Source organism: Oxyura jamaicensis, chromosome 1 (assembly GCF_011077185.1).
Source record: "Oxyura jamaicensis isolate SHBP4307 breed ruddy duck chromosome 1, BPBGC_Ojam_1.0, whole genome shotgun sequence".
NCBI classification, from domain to species: Eukaryota; Metazoa; Chordata; class Aves; order Anseriformes; family Anatidae; genus Oxyura; species Oxyura jamaicensis.
The window spans coordinates 185,741,606-185,756,998 of NC_048893.1; the positions used below are offsets into that span (position 1 = coordinate 185,741,606).

Sequence of the window (15,393 nt, forward strand, 5' to 3'; positions counted from 1 at the left end):
AAAAAAAAAAAAAAAAAAAAAAAAAAAAAAAAAAAAAACAACACTCATTACTCTATGAAGACTGTAGCTTCTTCCAAAATTGACTCCAAATGCTAAAGCCCACACTAGCAATGCTGTTTGGATAATGGCAATCACAGCACAGTTCTGGGGAGTTCTCTAACTAAAATAGATGAAACCATCATAAGTCAGCAAGGTCTAAATTTCAGTATAAATTTGGACCATAAATGCAGGCAGTGAGCCTTTCTGTACTTTGTTTCTTACTGAACAGTTGCTGTATTTTTTTCCCTATTTTGTGAGCAATTGAGGTGACTGAATTGGAAAAGCTTAGTGTCAATTTTTAGAAAAGAGGGTACAAGATTTTTGCATGTTCAACCATACCCTGTTTTACAGGGAATTAACAGATACCAATGAATATTTGAAAGAAGGATCCTTAATTCACTTGCCAGTTTAACGTGATCTTGGATACTTGCAGGCATGTTTAAATTAAGCAGAGCTCTGCAGATCTGCAGAAGAGGGAATGCTGTTGTGTCAGTTGGATTCCCATATGATCCAATTCTCCAGGGAAGGAGGGAAAACTTTATTATTTCATGCAAATATTTCTTTCAGTTGAAATTAAATTTATATGTTTTAGCAGCCGGCAATTGCTGTGAACGCTTCCAGTTCCATTCCCCAGGACAGGATGAGAGCAGAGTTCTGAAATTTATTACAAATACCAAAGGCAGAAGGGGGATGAGTTGCACCTTGGTGGTGGAAGGAAAGAATCTCCCAAGAACAAGCCACAATCAACATGTCATCCAGACAAATTAATATCCCTACTCCCAGACAGAGATTTTTTTTTTTTTTTTGAGAGGGAGGGAGAAGGGGTGCTATTTTGATTTATAGAGATACTTCAGAATTGAAGGCTTAGTTGTACTTTAGCCATGTAAGCTTGCTTAACGTATTGCTTCTTTCAAGCATTTCAGACCTTCCCTCCTCTTCAAAATACTCTCTAGCTCTCATCTTCTAAATAATATCTAGCAATGCTTCATCAAGCGTGTAAAAACACACTGAGACAGAAGTCCAGGCTGCAAAGATTGAGATCATTAACACGAAGGAAAACACAAAGCTCATTCCATTCCCAAACAAGCTATTTATCGTTTTTACTTCCTGATTCACCTATCAAAGATAACCAGAGGAGAAAAAAAAAGTGTTTATACCTCCAGGTTGGACGCTGCCCTCAGACCATTTTCCCTGACGTGTGTCAGATGCTCTCAAGCCCACAAGGGACCAGCGGGCAGGGGGGCACCCGCGGCTGCTGTTCTGCGCCTGCCTCACACCCTGGCACCTCTCCTCCCTCCTGCCCTCGGCATGCCCCAGGAGCAGTGGGCAGAGGCATTTCTCTGTGCAGACCATCTAGTCAGCAAGGAGGTAGATGTATCTATAGATATAAAGGTATGTATGTATCAGGTGTATTTGTCAGAAGGACCTTCAAGTCCAGCAGCATTGAAAGTTCACCATGTTACCAGGGAGCTCCTTGCATGTCACAGCTTCGCGCTCTGATAAATTAGTGCCTAATCCTAAAGGTGGCTCATTGGTTTTCAGTATTAGGCCCTTAATCTCCTTCCCCAGCTCAGGAATCTTCTCGCCCTGCACCCAGGGAGATCATCAGTCATTCCTTGCCCAGGGTTACCAAACAACATCCAGATTTTCAGTGAAGATGTCAAAGTGTCTGTCTAAACATCTTCGGGTTTTGGCCTGAAACTGATACGGTTTGAAAGTCTCCAGCTCTTCCCTAAATCCTGACAGTTGGCTAACAACAAATAAAAAACAGCCCAGTGATTTACTGTTTCGATCCCACATTGTTGTGCTCTGTGTTTCTTTAAGAAAGGTGTGAGTATATGTGTAAGAGTCTTGAAATACAGCGGTTACCATGGTAATTATCTGTGTTTAGAGAGCAGAGGAGAGTAAAGTTCCATGTAAGTGGCCAGAGGAGAGTGCAAGTTAAACATGCCTCTTTGCAGGTCTAAATTATGTACTTTTCTCCCCCCGCTAAAAATATTTGTGAAAATATGCACAGATTGCCTGATGTGCTCTAAAGTATTCTTGCAACAACGCCAATATTTTCTCAATATTCCCCCTTGCCTGTAAGTCCTGGGAGAAGAAAGCATAAGCCAGTGGGACAGGGAAAGAGAGGTTTTTCTGCAGACAGGTTTTCCCAAATGGCCTGACTGTGCTCCCATCCAGGAGTTTGCTTATCTGGTTCACTTCTCCTTAATGGTACTGAGTGCATTACTCTTACAGAACTAACAGATCAAAAATACAGGTACAGCTAAATGGCTGTAAATTTAATTGGAAGGGAATGTTATATGTGTATAAATCATCCAGACAAATATCCCTTAGCATTTATATTGTGCTTTGCATTTTCTAACTACTCAGTGGATTTGTTGGTTTTTGGTTTGCTTTTTTTTTTTTGTTTTAAACAAATGTGCATTGTACCTGGAACTGGAGAGGCCATACTCCATAAATCTTGTCCTCTCATTCTCTCTTATTTTCATTTATCAACCTAGATTTTCCCCCTTTCCTCACCTTCGTGATAAGGGTGTGATTCGCAGCCTCCACACGTATGCACACACTTTGGGTCTCATTTATTTGCCAGCTGTTCTACTCTTAAAGCTGGCTCTAAGGCACAGTGCAGGGCTCTTCTGCTTTTGTATAGGAAAATTCTGATGCTGAAGCGCAGTGATGCCCAACAGAAACTGTGCAGTCTGATGGTTGCTTTCTCTGGTTTCACAGGGATGGTGTTCATCTTGGATTCCACAAAACAGATGGTGATTTTCAAAATATTCACAGTCATTCTACCATCTCCTGCACACCACCTCTCACAAAAATGGTCTGCAATGAACACAGAACTGGATCACACACTTTGCAGCAGACCTTTGTAAGGAACTATAGTGACACTACATAAGTCATCCCTTGATAACTATTTAGAATTTGCATACAATATTTGGTATTACACATTAGCAACTAACTAATTCACCAAAGGAATTGATACCATGGCAGTTTGTCATAGCTGCTCTCGAAAAATGTGTTGCTAGGGGCTTTTTTAAATGTTAATGAGTAAATTGCAAGACAGTAATACATGATTAGGTCATTTCAAAACAGTAGATCCTGAGGCCCTGCTGGTTCCAGAGCAGCTGTTAGTAAATGAGCAAAGGTTTCCAGTAGGATTTAACTAAGGAAAGGGAGTTGTATTTGCTTCCAGTTCTAGCAATGCCATGTTGGATAACGTTAAAGTCCTTTCATTCCCCTTTTCCTTCCAGTGTTTTAGTAGTTATAATGATCCTCCCTTGCAAAAGAACATTGAGTATTATTTTTTAGTGAGCTCAGGAAGAAGCTTTACCAAAGAATCAGAAGTGATTTGATCCTTGCCTCACTGTGTTTACTGATCACTTTTACACATGAGGCAACTGGTGGCATTGATAAACAGTTGATGAGGCAAGGAAAGCCAACAATTACCAAACTATGATCAGAGTTAATTAAGGTGTGTGACCAGAGTCATGGCTCTGTAGCAGGTTGTTTTGTTTGGTAAATATATTTGCCTTGTGTAGGCAATGTGGGAAGGGTGGCATTTAAGAGGAATCTAGGCAAAATGATGGTGGTGAACAGGAGGAGAATAGATGTGGGAAAGGCCTTTCATGATTAAAGCTGTACTACCATCAGCAGAGTAAGTATGCCATACAGGTAAACCATGTCCTTTCCCACTACAATAGGGACTGTAATTCCAGACCCTGAAGAGTGGCAGACCACGAACATCCCACCACCTACTCAATAGCAAAGGAAGCGCTGTAGCAGTGTGAACTTCTCACTGAGCTGAACTAAACCAGTAACACAAACACACAACTGAAAGGGTCTCCCAAATCCACCAGCACAGAAAAATCACATTTTACAACTAGACAATGCACTCACTTCCCTAACATCTGATTTATCACTCCTTAATTGCTCTTCAGATTATTCTCGATTAATCTGACTGATCCAGTGATCATGGGAGCACAATGTGGACTCCCCCAGACAGTCCCAATTAAGCTGGGTAGTGTTGGCTAGTGTATCTCAAAGTATGCTAGATGCTTCCCAGGGTCAATAAAGACCCTGCCCCATAGATTCTGCTACCTATTTTTTCTATAATTATGGTAACCTCTATGAATGCTTAGCAATAAATAGCATTTTCCATGAGGCTAGTTCTGTTTCAAAAAGTAATCACTTGCATATGCGTGGTATGACTGCTTTCTCCACCAGCCGATGTCACATCATCTCCTTCGCTTTGTTCCTGTGGCAGCACACAGCAAGCAGTCATACACTAGTCTGTGGTTTAACCCGCTTTCTGAGGACATGGGCTAAATCTGTATTGTTCTGCTTATGTATATGCACGAGGTCTGAAAATATTCAAAGAGAAAAGTCCAGGAGCATAAGATTCATTGAAAAAGACAGTGTGGCAGAGAATAAATTGGCAAAAATTTCCTGGTAACCATGCAGTCCCCCCCAGTTGCCTTTGGGGTCTTACCTCTGACTTCCCAGGTAAGTTTTAAGCAGACAGGTTAGAAATGTGTCTGGAGAGGGAAAACAGCCATCTTGTCACAACAGCGTTCCACACATTGATGCAATTCAATGTAAATGGGTATAGATCATTGTCCTCTTACACTCTAGAAAGCAGGTTTACCAAACTCCAAATGACAATGTTAGTACAGGTCCTTGTGTGGCCTGTCCCCCTCCACCATGTGCCTTGCTGGCAATCTCACCCTTCCACCTTGCCAGGACCATGGGTCAGTTTTAGCCAGTTTATGCTCATACCTTCACAGCACACCCAAGCCATGGATTAGCCCTTCTGTCAAATTAGCCCTTCTGTCATGGATTAGCCCACAACACTGTCAGACGGACCCAGCTATACCCTTGCTCCTGAGGGAGCCTGTGGTGTATGGGGACAAGGGCATTAGTCAGGGACAGCTCAACCCTTCCTGCCCCTCCAGACATGGAGCGATGAACAGCCTAAGGTATGGCCCACATGCTACTGTTGCCTCAACATTGTTTTAACTTTATGGAAAGTATTAGCTGTTATAAAATAATTTGTATATGAGGCTATGACATCAAGAACCAAGTATTATATTACTGTCAGTTTCTTAAAGTCCTGAGCATTTTGACCCAATCTTGCAGAACAACTACAGAGTTTTCCATAAAACTCCTTCAGTCTTGCAGGATAACTTCAGAAGACTTTCCACATTTACAACTTGCTTAGGCCCCAAACACTCAGGTACTCTTTAGCTCATTCATTTATCATAATGAGGTAGTTTGTACTAGATTTTCAATTTACTTGTAGGGCTTGGTCCATTTCAGTAATCTTTCTTTGTGACACAGGTAATACAAAGTTAGAAGCATTACAGCAGCATGAGCATGGAACACTGAGTGTCTGTATTTCAGGTTACTTCAGAAAAGAAATAGTGTCTATCATTTGTAAATATTAAAGCAAATTAATTACTATGGGGAAGGTATTAATGAGAAATGCCTTAAAAACAAGTGGGGAAACTCAGTCTGTCTTTCTCATTCTGTTAAGAGAGTGTGACAGCATATGGTACATAGTGGGTGGTTGTTCTAAACATAACATGTATGTGTTCGACCTAAAATGTTTTATTGGTTCCTACTTATGAGAGCAGCAGCTAAAAATGACTGATGACTGTTCTTTCTATATCAGCAGCGTGTAAAGACCCAAGGAACAAAAAAAAGTCAGTCTTTATATTCATAAATATTTTAAGCAGCCATAAGACTGTTTAACATAATGGTATTTCACCAAAATACCCCAAGTTTAGTGTTTCCTCTTTGTGAGACCATAGCATTACGGTATTATTAACTACTACTATTATTTCTAGGCAATCTAAAATACACCCAAAATAAAGGGAACAATTTTCCCTTCCCCCAGAGTTACTGCAGCTTTCACAGGGACAATATCCTTTGAGAGTATAGGTTTCTAGCACTACACTGCATACCCAGGTTAGCTTAATACAAGGAAAAATATAAGTCATAACCACAAGTCTCCTAAATCTGCAGAATAAAACCATTTATATCCCTGTCACCACTGTGACCAAGCGAAAGTGCCCAAGTGACCACTGTGCCTCATAAATGTGACAGTTGCACAGAAAGAGAAATCTTATCATTGTCCCCTTCTTCCTCCTCTCTGAGTGATATAAGGAATTGAGTCTGAAACTGCAAAATCTTGCACTGTGCTCCAAATAAGGCCAGTTTGTTACTAACCTGTCCTCCTGTGGCAGCGATTCATGTGTCGGAGGCCAGCTGCCAAGCATGCTCCCTCTTCCTCCCACACGAGTTTCATCCTTGTGGTCAGCTGTTTCTTGGAAGCTAAGGAGCATAACTGATATTGCAACTATCAAGCTGTACACAGAATGAGCTTACACAACTTTGTGAACATGCTTTTCTTGCCCTCTCCACCCACCTTTCTCCAAAGCTGTGTGTTTGTGGGGAATAACAGGATTCAGGTGTCAGTTCTGTGGGTGGAGCTCAGGTGCTTTGGCAGACCGGTGTCCTCATCCCATGCCAGCAGAACAGACTGCACCCAGTGCCTGCTGAGTGAGCTTAACCCAACAGCATGAGGGCATCGTTCCTCACCCCCTGCACTACCAGCAATGCTGGCATTACTGCCTGGTGAAGGACCTCTGAGTGTAGAGGGAGGCTCAGTGGGTTGCCTGCTTGCTGGGAAAGCAGAGATGTTGCACAGGTGCCTTCTGAACATGTTTCATCTCTGAAAGTCATTGCCTATGTAGCTGTCCCATTATCTACTGGGTCCCTTTGCTTGCCAGGGGTTCAGAAAGCCAAGTCTGGACTAGTGGGTGTGGGATAATTCCCTAAACCACTGGCTGCAAAAAGGATGAAGCACATTTTGTGACTTAGTCCCAAAGCAGCACAACAAATTTAGGAGGGATATAGGCTTTGGAACAAATTCAAAACTGCCTGTGGATTCAGTGTTTGTTTTTGTGGGGTGGTTTCTTGGGTGGGTGGGTGGGTTGTTTTTTTGTTTTTATTTTTTCACCCATACGACACAACTGCATGCCTTTACAAGGAAAGGACTACAAAGCCGTTCAGCAGCTGGTGCCTAGACCTCAGGAGAATTGACGCCTAAGGGCTATGCAGAAGGGTTCTGGGGAAAAAAAATCTGCTTTGTGTTTGCACAGTCTTACCCCTGAGAATGGAGAAAACTCACCCAACCTGCTGTAGTAGGTTTTAATCAGAATTAGAGAACAAGAAAATCATTCTTGTCTATTCTACTGTGATTTACCCAAGTTCGGAAACACACTGCTGAGATATTATGTCCTTTAATTGTTATTGTTATAATAATATTATATTTTCTTATTCATAAATATATGTATCCAGCCCCACATGTGGAATTTATATTAAAACCAATATTGGATTTATTAAATGCTGATCGGACACAACATTCAGAGAGCCTGAGTATTATGAAACCTGTGCATACTAATTTCACTATTTATTATGTATGTAGCCTCAGAGATTCTTGCCCCAAAAGATGCTAATCTATCAAATGTACAAATCACTGAGTGATGATATGCAGATTATTGGGGAGGAGGGAGGGGGGGAAATCACAACAAAGACAAGTGTGGAAATTTGGTTGCAATAACATTACATGAGCTCTGGTAACACACGCATATTATATACTTTCCCCAGATGAATTAGATTAGGTTAGATTTATATAGCTCCTCTCATTTATTTTACTGATGCCAAATGTTTACACAGGAGATGTCTACAGAGCTAATTGGGAAACTTTACATGGCATTGCAGAACACTGGGCAGATAAACCCTCAGTATGGAGGACCAGCATTGTCTCTGCCTATTACTGCACCGGGAAATGAAGTCGTGTATGATGTAGAAGGAAGTGTCAGACCATAGAGCACCTCAAAAGATTGAGGAGACAAAAAAATTGTCAAAGAGCATTCATCACTTCCCTAGACACTACCCTACCATCTGTATAATATTCAGTGATCGTAGAACAAATCTCTTGTTTGTAAACTACAGGAATAGAAATTTACTATATTTAGGTCTTTAGTAGTACGCTTGTGAAAAACAACAGAATTTGAACTCACTTTGTTAAAACTCAGAGTGGTTAATAACAAAATTTCCAGTGGTGTTTCAGATATGTTGTTTGAGAGTATCTGTATTTCTGGCAAAGAGTTCACTCCAGTGCTTTTCTTTAGTGGGATTAAAGGAGTTCTCCCATATTAAAAGTTCTATATTTTGAGGGATATTAAAATTAAAGTCATACTTTATTAAATCACTGTAATATAGTAAATGTAATGAAACATGTTTTGAATTAAATGGTTTGGAAGGAAAATCTGTATAACCATTGTCAAGCAAGGTTCTCTTCAGAAGTAAAATTGCAGTTTTAATATACAATTCTGAGTCTTATTTGAATTGCCCAGTTTTTCTGTAATAAAAGACTGAAGAAAGCATAAAATGTGTCCATGTGGAAAGCATTCACTTTCTTAATTTTAAAACATTTTTGTCTAACTAATTCAAATACCAATTTAAAGGGCATGAAACTGAGAGAAAAGTCACTGAACATCTGCAAACCAGGAAAGACTTGATAGGTGGCATTTATTTGCATGTCTTCAGTATAGCACAATCATCTTTTTCAACTGAAAAGGTTACAAAGCAGTTCAAGTTGCACAAGTGAGTGAAGGCAGTCAGCTTCTCTTGACAAGGGGGTCCAGTCACAGTGGATGAAGCCTGATGTAAACGCTGTTTTTCTTTTAATAGGTTTAAAGAGCACATAATGAAATTTTATTTCAAGTGGGAGTACTGACAACAGTTAAAATGAGAGAAGAAGCCATTTCACAGTTTTATGGAATGGATCCTATCGATAACATTGGAAGAAAAATTTGTCTTAATATAACAAGCATTTAAAAGCTAGTGAAAGCAAACCATGAACCAAGTACATTGCACATACAAAATAAATGCATTGACTGTTTTCTGCCTGGTTTCCACAGAAGTACTCAGTGTGATGCCACATCAGACATGCTCTGTCCATCTGCCTGGGTGAGGATGAGCACAAAACCCTTGAGGTGGGTGGAGAAGAGGCTCGTGGAGGTGACAGTGGGTCGTGCAGGTCAGGAAAGCCGCAGACCCAAGGGAGCTTTGTAGGAGCAGCTTTTGGGGCATATCTCTGTGCAGCAGTTCCAAGGATGGCTTCAGCACAGAAAGGAAGAGCATGGTAATGAATTCACAACTGATGTGATGTTAGGAGGTATCTCATGTACATAGAAAGGCCTTTCCCCTAAAAGGGATTGGGATACCTCTGAAAGTCTTCTCCATCTGTGAAAAACATGGGCACCAACATCTGTAGCGGGCACTGGGGGCCAGGCTGGGTCAGTGGCTCAGAGCTGTCAGAACACAGCTAACACAGCTGCCCCAGGGATGCTACCTCCTGCTTGTACTTCTTCTTTCAAGACTGTCTGTCACACCAGGTCTTTCTATCATCTTTGCAGCCCATTCACTCAAAGAGCTCTCAGACATAACTGACTGGTACTTAGAGGAGTGTTTGTGTCAGCACTTCCCAAGTCCTCTCCTTTATCAGGTACTCAGAGTTAAGCACATGCTTAAATATTTTACTGGATCCAGGCCCATTCTCACATGTAGAAACCAGAGAGAGACAACTAGAAATGGTCAAGAAGTGATGGGACACTGCTCTCTAGGAGAACGCAAGAAATGTCATCAAGCGGGATAAATTGCAAGAATTCTAAAAACCACTGATGCCATAATCCAGCTGCTGAGTGGCCAGGTTTCCAATGTGCACACACTTCCAAGAAAAATTAAAATGCGGACATAAGGCAAGCAGTTGCCTAGCGGACCGCTGAGCACACGGGATTTATGTCGGAGTAGTTAGGATTATATTACACTCACAAAGTAGTATCCAAATATCAGCAGCTGTGTCTTGTATCCATTATTTCCCTTCTCCCCCAAATATAAACCTTCCTCACCTTTTTAATTAGAAAAGCTGTTTATTGACTATGACATGGAAACATTTTACATGTTGTTGTCCAAAAATGTCATTATTAAATAAGCAGGAAAATATGTTTAGTGGAAATAGAGATGACCTTTAAAACAATGTCAGGCCCACACACTCCATGATTTGTGCGTAGGTATGTGATACTTTAAGAAGAGAAGTCACTGTGTATTACCAGTTACATGACATGGAAAGTTGCTATGGAAAGTATCTTTGGTTGAAGTGTAGGGCAAATAAATAATTAAAAGGGCAAAACAAAGCACAACCAACTTACCTTGTAAACTACCAGATTCAAGTCTGATCATAGGAGGCCTGACTTATATTCACAGTAATTTGGATTAAAAAAATATTATTTTTTATGTCGAAAAAATATTTTATAGAAGTTAACTGAGGTCAGGACATCTACTTTTTTGGCTGACTCATTCACTGATTGAACAGGCGGCCTTCTCCTGCATAACAGAAAAGCACTGGAGTCACACAAGGAGAGAAGTGGCACTGAGAAACCCATAATGAAAGGCTGAATTCACCTGTATAAAAAGTTATGTCATTTTTCAGAAACCATCTAAAATGAATTAGGCACCTCCTCTCCTTCCCCCATACCCTACCAGTGAAATGGAGGGGTTGTGTGGGGGCTACTGGTGGTGGCACTTAGACCTGAAAATTCCAGGAAATAAGCAGATACTTGCTTTTCATTACCATATATGCTGCCATTTGTTTCAGTTTTACTTTGTATTTAGAGGGGAGAGAAGGAAGAACAAGAAAAGCTGTCTTTATATAAGACAAGAGGACAAAATACTGACTTTGGTAAATTATTTTAAAAGTATTGGGAACTTACACCAAGAAGCTTCAGTAAGCTGTTTTAATAAGAATGCAAATGTAACAGGGTAAGAGATCCTGGGTTTCATGTCTCTAGTTGGTGGCAAACCTGGCTCTGTAAGAGTTTTCCAGGAGTCACCACACGAATATCAGACTGCAAGGTCTGTGATGCTAGGCATCTCTGCCAACTTGTATTTCTATCATTATCAAGAAAACGGTAATATAACTGCCCTATAGGCACCTTATTTTGTTATCTGCAATGGATGGTACCTGTTACTTCTCTTACAGAGCTCTGGCTGTTACATGGAGCTCACATGAAGGATAGGACCCTCTGCTTGGGAGAGCAGAGAGTGAGGCAGCCAGGTGAGCCACGGATTGGTGCTCCCGAGGTGGTGGTGCTTTACAAAGCAGAGCTTGGGAGAGTGCTGCGAATAGCACAGAGCATGCATCCACCTGAGACAGATGGCGGATGGGTGCGTGGATGGATGGATGGATGGATGGATTGATGGATCTTGCTGTCATGATGCAGACTGACTATGTGGTATCACTGTACCTGTACCTCCAAAAGTCATCAAGATGTCAATGTGCAGCCATTCCTGGAGGAGAATGCCCACTCACAGAAACTCAGGATGCAGAGGAAGACAGGTTCATAAATCTCTTCTTATTTTTACTTTGTCTTATACAACAGATTTTGAGCTTCATTTAAAAAAAAAAAAAAAAAACTATTTATGGTATCTGTTCAAACCACCCTGGATTTTAGACTCCCTTTGCACATCTCTGGTGTCCTCTGTCGCAGGGGAGGCTTCCAGACAGCCCTACCCAAAAGCTCTGCCTGAGGCAGGGTCCCACCACCCTTGCTCTCCGTGGCAGAGCCCTGTCCCCTAAACTGGTTGGGGTGCCCAGGACTGGGCACCACTGCTCAGAAAGCACCACAGGGATGAAGCTGTGGGAAAACGGGTCAGACTGAGCTCCAGCATGCCCAAGAGTTAGCCAGATCCTTGTGAAAGGAAGGGAGTGCCAGGGTGTGCAGGTCCTCACAGACAGACTTCGAGCTCGGCGCAATCCTGACGCAAGAGCTGAATGTTTTACAGGATCCTCGTTCCCAGGCATACCATGGGAACTTCACATGGAGGGCAAGGGTTGACAGAAGGAGGGAGCAAGATGTAAATAAATAAATGCTCTTCTTTCATAAACATGGGAGGTTTGTGGAGAGAGGGTGGCAGGCCTGTCTCACAAGGGATAGACCAGAGGATAGTGCAGATATGTAAGGGGAGTCCCCCTAAGGTACTTTCTCCCCAAAATCTTTGGGTGTTTTTCAGCTGAGCAATTCTGCTCTGGAAAATACTTATTTAGCAAAAATCACCAGTTTTCATGGAAACTTACCTGTTGTGATTAAAGTTTCATCAGAAAGGGACTCTGAAGCAGTAAACAAAATATGGAGGCAAAGACAGGGAAAGAGCCTTTGCAACATGTTGGTATTCAAAGCATCCAGTCAGCAGACAAAAAACGTTTGACTCACTCTAGAGCAGAAGTTTGAGCATGAGTTTTCTTCCTCATGAGTGAATCCAGTGACAACCATAAGATTCAGGAGAGCTCATTTTCTGTGTTTTTCCCAAAGAAAACAACAATATATCTTTAGGATATGTCAAACTGGAACGTCTTTTAAATCGCAAAGCTTCACAGGATAAGAAGATCATTTCCCAGCAAAGATATCTGATCTCTGGCAGTTTTCATGCTGTAGGGTGAGTGCCTCTTTGAGCAGATACCCAAAAGCCACAAACAGCCCATTCCCATGTACAAGCAATGCCAGCTGGGGGCAGGCCACGTGGACCTGAGGTGTGTGTCCAGGTACCCTGCAGATGTGCAGATAGTGACAGCAAATTTCCTAACCCTATTTCGCAGCTCAACTTGGGCAGTCCTGAATGGCTGCAGGTCACGAGGAGCCAAGGAGGAAGAGTTTTAAGGTAAAGGCTACAGCTTGGCACAGGGGGCAAGGGAGATGTTTGCGCTGACCCTGAGACAAGGAAAAATTGCTCTGGCTTTCCTGAGCTAAGTAGGCTGCTTGGGAGACTGTTTCTTATTTTCACAAGTGACCTGTGTTGTGAACTGCCTAGTTCTCTCAGTGTGCATCGTGTGTTGTGCTCTGGTGTGGGAGAGATGAGCAGAAATGAGCTGTCAGTGTGTGCTGTGCCTCTCTCCTCCTGCCATTCCAGCAGGAGGTACCAGCCCAGAGAGGCAGGAGCAAAGTCTGGGATCAAAGGCCATACCCTTCAACACAATTCGTGGAAAATCCAGTAGCAATCCAGGAGGAAAGTTTGAACCTTGGACTCCTTCAGCAGTGCAAGATGTGAATAATGACCCAAGGGTGACAGCTCATCTTCCAGCTGTTACTCCTTCACTCATCTGAAAGAATTTTAAGCAGCCATGTGGTCAGACCATTGTGGTTGTCAATGGATAAACAGAAAAGAAAGAGGTCCCACAAAAGAACTAGAGTTTTAAAACATTTTAAACCTCCTGGACTTAAATTCTTTGCCTTCTCCCCACCCTCCGGGGCATTTTGTTCTTTGCCATGCATGTTTTCTCTGTCACCCCAAAGGCCCTGGGCAGCCTGACCAGGAAGTCCTACCACTTCCATTGCCTTTGCTCAAGACCCTGCTGCTTCTGCCACACTCCTGCCACTCTCACCCACCTCGAAGCACCCCCGTCTTGGCCATCCTCTCCAGGCTCCACTTCCCAGCACGACAGCCCTCCTAGGCCACTGCATGCCATCACTTTTCTTCTGGAAAGCAACCTCCTCTGAAAGTCCTTTCCCATCTTAGTTTCTTCTCCACTGATGCTTCCACAGCTGAATTTTTCACCCATTTTGCATCTGCCTGTGCTAAATTATACACTCTTCTGAAAACAAGGCCTCATTTTATTTGCTTTGTAAAGCATCCATAGAGATGGATGGAGCTGTATAAATAATTAATACATGCCTTAATTTAAAGATTATGAAGAAGAAGGTGGTGATTGCTGCAGAAAGATTAATGTGCATGAAATAACTCAACCAGACTATAATTTTCTCTGGCTACCCATGAAAGACTTAACCCAAAGGAGGCCCCCTTAAGTACTTTTGCAGATAGCTCAATGAATTCCAGGTATGGCTTCACTTTGCATTCTTCATTTTCCTCTTTCTTCCAGCATATATCTGCCTACCTTATAAGCAAGTATACACTTATCCTTGTCTGTCCCCTGTGGATAGTTTCCCCACGTCATTTCATGCTGTGACTTCTGCTAAATAGTGTAGTTGCTTTCATGGTGTAGGCAGGGCAGCTGAAGAGCAGGAGGGGCAGTTACACACTTACCTTCTTGCAGAGACCTCAGGTGCAACAGACTTGCACAGTTCTCAAAACAAGGCCCCCGAGCCCCGTGGAAGCTGGCTGCAGATTTGCTTACTGGTCCTGGACCTCTGGTTTTCTAAACATGTCCTCAGTGCCCACTTGAGCCCAGTGCCCACTGAGAGGTAGAACAGACAGAGCAGCACAGGTGGAGGTCCATCAGAAAGCTGCACAGACCTCTCCATGATAATTTTGTCAGCCAAGCACTTTGGCCAAGTTAATGAATCTTGCAGAGGGACTCATTAACAAGGAGCAGCCTGGTGCCAGACAAGGTATACTGCTTCCCAAACTTAGTACTTCTCTACATACCATCTTATCTGGGTTCAGCTTGGATCTGCCTAACCCTTAGGGGGCTTGAGACACCTCAGCTGGGTGGGAGCTGTGTCTGTATTGCAGTGTAGAGGTGCTTTTCCACCCAGCAAAAAGAAATGTCCTGCAACTCCCAGCATGACAGCTCAGTGACCATCAGAAGCAGCAGAAGTCCAAGCCTCGCTTTTTCCCTTGGATCAGGTTTCCCTAGGTGGGCTTTTCTGTAAACCCTTTGTTTTCCCTGTCCTTTCCTCCAAGAAACTGTAAGAACAGATGAGACTGGATGGGCTGTGTGGACTGTAAAGAGGGAGAGGGACAAAGAACGGAAGCACCTGTGTTTGGGGCAGCTGAGGCTGAATCCATCCAGAAAGCGGAACGCAGCTGTGAGAGGGGAAAGGTCTCTTTTCACCCTTCTGTCTTTCTAGCAGTGCCTTATAGGGAGAAATTAATTTTATAATGGCTGGAGCTTTCTGATGCCAAAGAGGAATGAAGGAAAGTTACTGAAAGCCAAGAGCAGGCTTGTACCAGACATCATGGTAGCAGCAACTGAGTGCGGGACTGAAAGTTTCCACCCATGGAAAAGCCTTTGTAAGGAATAGGACAAAAGTGCTTAGGGCCCTCAGGGCTGGCAAAGGAAGCTGAGCACATATAAGCCTGAGGTTTTATAACTAGGATGGGAACTGGGTCCTGTTAAGGACTGCAGCCTGGGAGCTTCAGGAGGGCATCTGCCGCTGGATTTGGTGTCTCTGTTAGACACAGCTTCCTGTTGTCTGATCACAATGAAGAAATGCAGAGGACAGAGGAACCTGGCACAGAGCAGGACTGTCCAAAAGGCTT

The 15,393-nt window shown here is 42.7% G+C and overlaps 2 long non-coding RNA genes across 2 annotated transcripts; both read right to left on the reverse strand.

The window, feature by feature from the left end:
* Positions 1–425: 425 nt before the first annotated feature.
* On the reverse strand, positions 426–6,580 carry LOC118167263. The gene is made up of 4 exons (XR_004751063.1): positions 6,476–6,580; positions 6,273–6,381; positions 1,325–1,333; positions 426–493 (listed from the first exon to the last, which is right to left on the reverse strand). It is a non-coding gene; the product is annotated as an uncharacterized LOC118167263 (long non-coding RNA).
* A 5,797-nt stretch (positions 6,581–12,377) lies between these two features.
* On the reverse strand, positions 12,378–14,670 carry LOC118167271. The gene is made up of 2 exons (XR_004751074.1): positions 14,215–14,670; positions 12,378–13,273 (listed from the first exon to the last, which is right to left on the reverse strand). It is a non-coding gene; the product is annotated as an uncharacterized LOC118167271 (long non-coding RNA).
* Between the last annotated feature and the right edge of the window lie 723 nt (positions 14,671–15,393).